We start from the raw sequence: 10,390 nt of genomic DNA on the forward strand, positions 1-10,390 counted from the left end.
TGATATACATAAAAGACGAAGGAGACAATCTGAATAGCCCTCTTAGATTGTTTGTAGATGACGCTGTCTTTTGCCATCTTGTAAAGTCATCAGAGATGAAAAAGAATTGCAAAATAGACAAGGTACGTGTGTGGAGCAAAAAATGGTAAGTGATAATGAAAAGTGTGAAGTCATCCACATGAGTACTAAAAGGAATCCGCTAAACTTCGGTTAGAGTGTAAATCAAACAAATTTAAAGACAATAAATTCAACGAAATACTTGGGGATCACAATAATGAATACCTTAAATTGGAACGATCACATAGGTTATGTTGTGTGTAAAGCATACCAAAGACTGCGATTTACTGACGGAACACTCCGGAAGTGCAACAGATCTACAAAAGAGATTTCTAGGGTGTTGTTGTGCGCTATGGGATCCTAATGAGAAGGGATTGACGGAGGACAGAAGGGCAGCTCGTATGGATTTATCGCGAAAGAGAGCAGAGACTGCCATGTGAAATATAGCAACCAGTAAAACAAGGGCGGTTTTTGTTGCGGGGATCTCCTGATAAAATTTCAAACACTAATTTTCTCCTCCGGTTGCGTATGTATTTTGTTGGCGTCCACCTACGCAGGGAGGAATTATCATCATATTAAAATACGAGAAATCAGAGCTCGGGAAGAAATATTTAAGTGCTCGTATTTCCCGCCTGCATTCGAGAGTGGAACGGTAGGTAGCTTGAAAGTGGATCGATAAACACATTACAAACTTGAGATAGTATGTATCTGAATGGACTTGTATATATTTATTGTAAGTATAGTGGTGTCCAAAATTAAAGCGTCAGACTGAAATTTTGCAAGATTGCGTTTATTTTGCCACAAAACAGTATAAACAGATGATAATAAAGTAGAAACAATGTGAAGAATACAGAATGCATAACGGCGGACAAAAATGAAAAATGTTCCTTGTTTTTTTCCAACTTAACGGATTTGCACACACATTCTGACAACTGGTTAATGTGCTCAGTATAAGGTGTGACCACCAATACAGGCCTCACAACGACGGGACATGCTGTGAATGATGTCATCAATCTCATGTTGAGACAATAACGGCCATTCATCCTGCAGAGCTGCTCGAGAGTGGCTGGTGAATGCTGACGTGATACAACCTGTCTCCCTAATGCATCCCAGACATGCTGTATGGGATTCAAATCTTCCGTTTCCAAAAAACATCAACCACCCGTGCTGTGTAGGGTCAAGCCTTATCATCCATCAGCACAATGTCTGGGCCCACATCACCTGGCAACAACCGCACACGAGATCCCAAGGTATCCTCACGCTACCTGACAGCAATTCACACGTACAATTTCATGAAGAAGTGTTCGAGTGGCCAACACTAGGGATCCTACTCGATATCGGTCTTTTTAAACAATGTTCGGGTCTGGAAACGGTGTTCCATGTGCCCTCTAGATGCGAATCCGTCGATAATCACTCTCCAGACCAAATCGGGATTCATCTGTGAGAAGAACATTGGCCCACCGTTCGGCCGTCCAGGTAGCCTATTGACAGTTCTACTCTAGACGTTCCCTTCTGTGAAGGCACGACAGATGTAAACAGATAGCAGATGTCCAACAATAATTACCACTCTGCTGAAGCCTTCTGTACACCGTTTGCCTCGATACAACACGTCCAGTGGTTGCAGCGAGGTCAGATGACAGCTGCAGTGCAGTACCAAGGCGGTATAGCCGTACCTCTACAACCAAATAACGGTCCACTCCTTCTGATGTCATGGACTCGCATTCGGGAGGACGACGGTCCAATCCCACGTCCGGCCATCCTGATTTAGGTTTTCCGTGATTTCCCTAAATCGCTCCAGGCAAATGCCGGGATGGTTCCTGTGAAAGGGCACGGCCGACTTCCTTCGACATCCTTCCCTAACCCAATGGGACCGATGACCTCGCTGTCCGGTCTCCTCCCCTAAAAACAACAACCCTTCTGATGTCAGACGTTGTCGGCCCTGTCCTCATCTCCAGGATACAGTTTCGGTCTCTATAAACTGTCGCCTCAGCCGAGAAACAACAGAACGATTGACATTAAGACATCGGGCCACATCCGTTTGCTACTCTCCTTCTTCCATCCTTCCTATGGCCCTCCACAACAGAGAGTATGCAGCCGTCTTCCCTGTGCCATACTGCACTGTCTGTGACTGTGAACATAGCGACCGTGGATGTGGGACTACCCTGCAAACACTACCCCGCTAGATAGATGCCCTGACGTCATCTTCCGTGCAGAACATGATCGTAACGACTTCTGCTGACAGCTTTGTATGATTATATCGTGTATTAGATACAGAGCGGAGAAATATCAGTTTGTTGCTTTAATTCTGGACACCAGTGTAGTTGTCTAAATTTCTCTGTCATCATTAGGTAAGTACGAGGGCTATTCCGAAAGTAAGGTCCGATAGGTCGCGAAATGGAAACCACGGTAAAAATCAAAAATGTTTTATTTGCAACAGTTAGATACACCTTGCAGCTACTTATCTCCATAGTCGCCGACCCGACTTAGACGTGTATCGTAGCGTTGTACCAACTTTCCCATACCCTCGCTATAGAAGGCAGCCGCCAGTGCTCTCCGCCAATTCTCTACGCTGGCCTACGGCTCGTTGTCTTGTGCCGAAATGTTGTCTTCATAACCAGCGGTTCATGTGACCTGAGCTGAAACTCAGAGGGAGACAATTACGGGCTGTATTGTGGGTAATCTCACATTTCCATTTGAAAACGATGCAGGAGCATCTTCATTGCCCCTGCAGAATGCGGCTGAGAATTGTCTTGAAGACGAAACAGCACGACAGTTATGTAATGTTAGCTGCATAGCTTCAGGGGAAATTTCTCACCAGGCCCCCGTACTTGGCGGCAGACACTATTTTCTAGACATCTTTACGCACTCACTGCGAGCTCAGAAATGAGAAGAGCGACGTGATGCTAACTGGGGTTATACTAGAGACACTACCCAACACATCTGTGCAAAGCTTTATCGGATTTTCATAGTCGTTTCCATTTCGTGACCGATCGGACCTTACTTTCGGAATAGCCCTCGTAAATAAATAAGAGCCAGTAGCGTTTCGCAGGTACGATAAGTTCAGAAGTTCCTTATGTATTGGCACACAGTTCTCTTCTCAAAGCTGATCACCTCCTCCCGTTCTCAAGAATACGTATCCGTGGCGCGACGGGTTTATTGCCCGGCATGACCGCGGCCATGACACGGGGCGTGCGCGATGAGCCATAAAGCTGGGAAATTGCGGAGCCCCTACCGGGGACCACGGCGCGGCGGTGCAACGCGCGCGTGGCGATTGCCGCCGATCCGCGCGGCCGCCGCCGCTGATCAAGATAAACTCGCCCGGGGTCGCCGCTTAATCACCGCGCCGCCCCTGCGCGGGCCCATAAAGCAGCGCTTTGACGCGCTCTTATGTCCCCGGAACAATCTTCCGCCGCGGGCGTAAATCTTCGTGTCGAGTTGAGCACGCCGCGGCTCAGACACTCAGCCCTCTTCCATGTGCGTTTCTGAAGAGATCATTGCTCATTCAGGCTGTCCTGTGCTTGATTATAATTTATTTTTCACGAATCAACGACATCTGTTTGACCAACAACAAAATTACGAACCGTCGGTATCTATTTCATTATCGGTTTGGCTTTAGGAAAGGTAAAGGCACCAGAAAGTCAGTTCTAACCTTGCAGTTGACAATGGAAGCAAGATTGAGGAAAGAATGAAGTCAGGTTCCTAGGATCGTGACAAAAAATAAAAACACCTACAGCCGTCCTTTCGATTTTATTTTATTTTGTCGCTACCAGTTTCAACGTTTCATTGCGTCGTCTTCAGGCTGTTTTGATGCGGTACTGGTTGATATGACCCCCATGATTATATCAATGTGTACCGCATCAAAATAGCCTGACGATGAATCAATGAAGCGTTGAAACTGGCAGCGACAAAATAAAATAATATCGTAAGGACTTCTGTAGGTGTTTTTTGTTTTTTTGTCACCATAGTAAACGGCCGTCGTCTCAGAGACCTCCTGCTAAAAGGACGGACATACAAAAGGTTCGTAGGTTTGTCGACCTGGAAAAAGCATTCGACATAGTAAAATGGTGCAAGATGTTCGAAATTCTGAGGAAAATAGGGGTAAGCTATAGGGAAAGACGCGTAATATACAATATGTACAAGAACCGAAGAAACAAGAAGACTGTAAGACGAAGAAGGAAGTACTTGAATTAAAAAGCTGTGTGAGACAGGGGTGCATCCGGAGTTGGTGGACCAGTGGCTAGCGTTGCTCCTTCTGGATGACAGGGCCCAGGGTTCGATTTCCGACTGCGCCGTCGATTTTCTCTGCCTGTGGACTGATTGTTTATTTTGTCCTCATCATCATTCGGGGACGTGACGAAACTGGACAGTGAAAAGATTGGGAATTTGTAAAGACGCTGACAACCACACAGTTGAGCGCTCCAAAAACCAAACAACGTAGTCTTTCATCCCTACTGCTCAGTCTATGAAGCAATGTTAGAAATAAAACAATGGTTCGAGAATGGGATTAAAATTGTAAGGTGGCAAGATTTTTCAGCCATACATTAGTAATTTTGCTAATTTATATTTCAATTAAAATTTCATGTAAGTAGTATGAGACCGCATTTTTAAGGTGGAGTTAAATAATTATTTTGACTATTTTTCGAGCGTGACTCTCTCAAGAAATATGTAAAAGTTTTTTTTTTTAAAAAAATTACTGCACTGCACTGCACTACAGAACTGTTTGTTATCGTGTTTCCAAGTTACTCCTATGTTAGTGACAATTTGTGAACAGTGACCAAGAAAGCCACGGAAATGGATACATCGCAACAAATCAAAACGAGACTGCCACGCCAGAAGAACAAAGTGAGTGACCGTTACACAACATTTTCGTGCAAACATCAGTCCAGCTTCCAAAGTGACATCGCCTCTTACTAAGTTTTCTCATCTTCCACAGGATGACCACAGCATTTACGAAATGACTATGTAATATCAGTATGACCTTATCGTAAAGCTGATTTTGTAATGCCATTTAGCCGGAAGATGAGGTTTAACCCTCGAAACATGACGCTAAATAATTAAGTAATACAATAGTTGACAAAGTTTGTGACTGGTAGCGGCATTTAAAAAAAACCTTTATATATTGAATTATTAATCATTTATGAGTAGCCTCATGCTAACATTTCTGTACAAGAGCATGCTTTGAGTGTAATTTCGTACTGGCTCTGACAGCAGGGCAAACGTGGGCCTTCACAGTCCCCGTGATCGACTCAGAACAAAGGCTGCACGTATGGCAGTTTTTACGGCTCTGGAAAGAGAACGCCGGGGGTTTACTGCCCAAGAGCGACGCCGGTGGAGAGCCGCTTCTTGCAACGGACCTGTAGTCGCCAAGGAGGCGAGGGACGTTGGTGCGGAAAGTATAAGATCATAGAGATAGCATCTTACAAGTGCTGCGACCAGCTTCTTTTAGTACGAGGAATGCATGTGGAATGCCTGACATAGATGCAGGTGAACACGCCGAGGCGTTAAAGCTTCCACCGAATTGAATGTGAGCTGAACGTGGTAGGGTGACACCTTCATGAGACGTAGAGTGGGAGGAATTCCGTGTGTAACAAGGACGGTGATTGGTTGCAAGGAAAGTTCACGCTAAAGAGGTGACGTTTGCTCCACACTGGTCTCTTCACGGTGATAGGGCTCTCTGGCAGCTGTCGGTAGCACACACTTCGCTGGATAGCACTTTGAGACATTGCTGACAAGACACTAGTGAACAGCCTCACCATGATATTCGAATGTGCTGATTTCGCCACTAGGAACTGCTTCATATACACTCTTGGAATTGGAAAAAAGAACACATTGACACCGGTGTGTCAGACCCACCATACTTCCTCCGGACACTGCGAGAGGGCTGTACAAGCAATGATCACACGCACGGCACAGCGGACACACCAGGAACCGCGGTGTTGGCCGTCGAATGGCGCTAGCTGCGCAGCATTTGTGCACCGCCGCCGTCAGTGTCAGCCAGTTTGCCGTGGCATACGGAGCTCCATCGCAGTCTTTAACACTGGTAGCATGCCGCGACAGCGTGGACGTGAACCGTATGTGCAGTTGACGGACTTTGAGCGAGGGCGTATACTGGGCATGCGGGAGGCCGGGTGGACGTACCGCCGAATTGCTCAACACGTGGGGCGTGAGGTCTCCACAGTACATCGATGTTGTCGCCAGTGGTCGGCGGAAGGTGCACGTGCCCGTCGACCTGGGACCGGACCGCAGCGACGCACGGATGCACGCCAAGACCGTAGGATCCTACGCAGTGCCGTAGGGGACCGCACCGCCACTTCCCAGCAAATTAGGGACACTGTTGCTCCTGGGGTATCGGCGAGGACCATTCGCAACCGTCTCCATGAAGCTGGGCTACGGTCCCGCACACCGTTAGGCCGTCTTCCGCTCACGCCCCAACATCGTGCAGCCCGCCTCCAGTGGTGTCGCGACAGGCGTGAATGGAGGGACGAATGGAGACGTGTCGTCTTCAGCGATGAGAGTCGCTTCTGCCTTGGTGCCAATGATGGTCGTATGCGTGTTTGGCGCCGTGCAGGTGAGCGCCACAATCAGGACTGCATACGACCGAGGCACACAGGGCCAACACCCGGGATCATGGTGTGGGGAGCGATCTCCTACACTGGCCGTACACCACTGGTGATCGTCGAGGGGACACTGAATAGTGCACGGTGCATCCAAACCGTCATCGAACCCATCGTTCTACCATTCCTAGACCGGCAGGGGAACTTGCTGTTCCAACAGGACAATGCACGTCCGCATGTATCCCGTGCCACCCAACGTGCTCTAGAAGGTGTAAGTCAACTACCCTGGCCAGCAAGATCTCCGGATCTGTCCCCCATTGAGCATGTTTGGGACTGGATGAAGCGTCGTCTCACGCGGTCTACACGTCCAGCACGAACGCTGGTCCAAGTGAGGCGCCAGGTGGAAATGGCATGGCAAGCCGTTCCACAGGACTACATCCAGCATCTCTACGATCGTCTCCATGGGAGAATAGCAGCCTGCATTGCTGCGAAAGGTGGATATACACTGTGCTAGTGCCGACATTGTGCATGCTCTGTTGCCTGTGTCTATGTGCCTGTGGTTCTGTCAGTGTGATCATGTGATGTATCTGACCCCAGGAATGTGTCAATAAAGTTTCCCCTTCCTGGGACAATGAATTCACGGTGTTCTTATTTCAATTTCCAGGAGTGTATTTCACCATGAGCATAGATAGGAACTTGCGCTTCTTTTCGGAGATTCAGGCACTATGAAGTAAACTGCACCATATGTTTCTCTGTGAACATAGATACGAACCTGTGCTTCTTTTCGGAGATTCAGGCACTATGAAGTTCTGCTTTATGACTGCACGCTTAAGTATCTGCGCCTGGCTTATGAGCAAGCAGAATTCTTGATTCGTGGCCGGCATTGTACGGAAATACCTTCGATCCTAGGAGTTTGTCGACGCTGTTTCACGTCCTCTGTGTTTTTAGAATTTTCAGCTAGGCAACGCACTTCGTCTGCCGGCAGAAGTGAACAGTTCACGGCTGCAGAATTGTTCTTCATAGCACTGAATTTGCTGATATATGCTCCACTGCTCGGCAGACAGGGCATCTTTAATATATGTTAAATTCCATGTGTTTAATCGCAGAGTCTCTTATTGTCAGTGCCAGGCAGGGTGGAGCCTTCTCAACTTCGATACTAATCACTGTCAGCGATCTGGTGTTTCCGCCATACAATAGGGGGTGTGATTTCGAATCACGTCATAGACGTGTTGCCAATCTCAAATTTAAATTAATAAGTGTGACTTAACGTTATATGTCTAAATTTGTTCACTTTGCATATGTTCGCCCCCGGTAGCTGAATGATCAGCGTGACGGATTGTCAGTCCTCTGGCCCCGGGTTCGATTCCCGGCTGGGTCGGGCAATTTTCTCCGCCCAGGGACTGGGTGTTGTGCTGTCCTCATCATCATCATCATCGACTGCAGGTCGCCGAAATGGCGTCAAATTGAAAGACCGGCACCCGGCGAACGGTCTGTCCGACGGGGGGCCCTAGCTAAACGATTAAATAAATAACTTTGCATATGTTTCTCTGAGAGTTATTTTTATAGTAAACGTATTATTAAAACCTAGTTCTTCTACTCTTCCTGGGATTAGACTCCAAGTACTGATCCTGATCAAGTCAGAGTCGAATATTGTCACGATCTGGAGAATTAACCCATACGCTATTCACAGTTGCAGTTGTCAAAGGCAGGGCCAGCTTAATTTACTCTTTGGACGTGACTTCACCGTTGCGAACACAACACTGTTAGCCATCACACACTCCAGTAATTACAGGGTATGGTGTTGGAAAATTTAAGGTGAAAGGATGTCGATGTAAGATACACTGATGACGATTCTCTACTCAGTGGAAGTGAGGAGGAATTACGGGATCTATTAAACGAAACGAACAGTCTAATGAGTGCAGAATATGGATTGAGAGTAAATAGAAGAAAGACGAAAGTAATTAGAAGTAACAGACATGAGAAGAGCGACAAACTTATCATCGGAATTTGGGATCACGAAGTAGATAAAATTGAGGAATTCTGCTACCTAGACAGCAAAATATTCCATGATAAACAAAGCAAGGAGGACATAAAAAGCAGACTAGCATGGCAAAAAGGCAATTCCTGGTCAAGGAAAGTATACTAGTATCAAACGTAAACCTTAATCTGAGTAAGATATTTCTAAGAACGTACGTTTGGAACACAATATTGTATCGTAGCGTAACATGGACTGTGGGAAAGCCGGTACAGAAGAGAATCGAACCATGTGAGACGTGGTGCAAACAGAGAAATGTTGAAAATTAGGTGGACTGATAAGGTAAGGAATGGGGAAGTTCTATGCAGAATCGGAGAGGAAAGGAATATGTAGAAAACACTGATAAGGAGAAGGCACAGGATGATGGGACATGAAATGGTGACTAACCAAATATTATTAGTGTTATACACATAGAAAAAAATGTTGAAAAGTATGTTAAATGCTGTATACCATGTGCACAAGGGGCTGAGTTATCAGTGTATTCTACTGACGTGGACATTTTAGGGCCTTTTGGACAAACACCAGTAGAAAACCGCTATTTTCTGACCATAAGAAATCATTTTTCGCGATATCTGGAAATGGGGAAATAGTAGCTATCCCAAATCAATAAGGTGACATGGTAGCAAAGGCAATAGTCAAGAAGTGATGAAACTTCCCCTTAGAAAAATTATTGAATTATGTGCTGACAAATCTCTTACATTATTTGATTTTCAAACAGCTGAGCAAAACTGAACGTACTCAGACATTTCGCTCTTTACCTATTCTGATCAACACTAAACTGACACACAATATTTTTTAGCGCAACGCAATCTGACTTTCAATAATCCCTACAAAAATCTTCGTTACTCGAACTACTGCAATACAGCGAGCGCCACTACTGCCAGCTAAATAAAAGATTCAAACTACTGAAGGCACTAACTACTGATAGGCATAGTTAGCAAATGAAAGATTTTGATAGAGAACAAACAATGTATTTACCTTAATAGTGTTCAAAAGTCATAATATATAATATATATATCAGTTCATGACATCCATTCTTACAAATGTACTGTTTCTCATGGACACATGTCCAGATCATCCGCTCTCAAAAATCCGCCATCTCACTTCCCCACACCCACCACTGCTGGCGGCTCACCTCCAACTGCGCAACGCTACGCGCTGTTAACAGCCAACTGCCTAACACTACAATAGCGATTATTACAACAATGCCACCCAGCCACAGACTGCACACAGCACAGCCAGTGATTTTCATACAGAGCGCTACGTGGCGTTACCAATACAAATACCTAAACAGCCTACTTACAGTGGTTACTAAAATTCAGTCTCCCAGAGATGTTACCAACAAACTATAGTCGCAGTTTTATGTCAGAAGTGATGAAGCAGTTGTGCTATTTACTACAATTCGTAAGTTGACGATAAATCCATCGAATCTGTTGGTAAACGGAAGAATGGAGCATGTGCATCAAAAAATAGGAAAATGCTCACTATATGAACAGACATCAGAATGATAGTGATACTCTGCTGTGATGCATGGTCGCAGCTCATAATTCAAAGACCGACGGAAGTACAGGTCTGTCACCATAGAAAGTAGAAAAATTCCTTCGTCTTTTTAAGTAACCATACCTGAGCTCAAGCTCATCGTCCAGGCCCTGAAAGGCCAAGGGATGCCGTCCAGTTACTGTGTCATCTGCAGCCTTGTGGTGTCATGCGGACGTGGTATGGAGCTGTAGGGACCTCTCATAGG

This window comes from Schistocerca nitens, chromosome 5, assembly GCF_023898315.1.
Source record: "Schistocerca nitens isolate TAMUIC-IGC-003100 chromosome 5, iqSchNite1.1, whole genome shotgun sequence".
Taxonomy (NCBI): Eukaryota; Metazoa; Arthropoda; class Insecta; order Orthoptera; family Acrididae; genus Schistocerca; species Schistocerca nitens.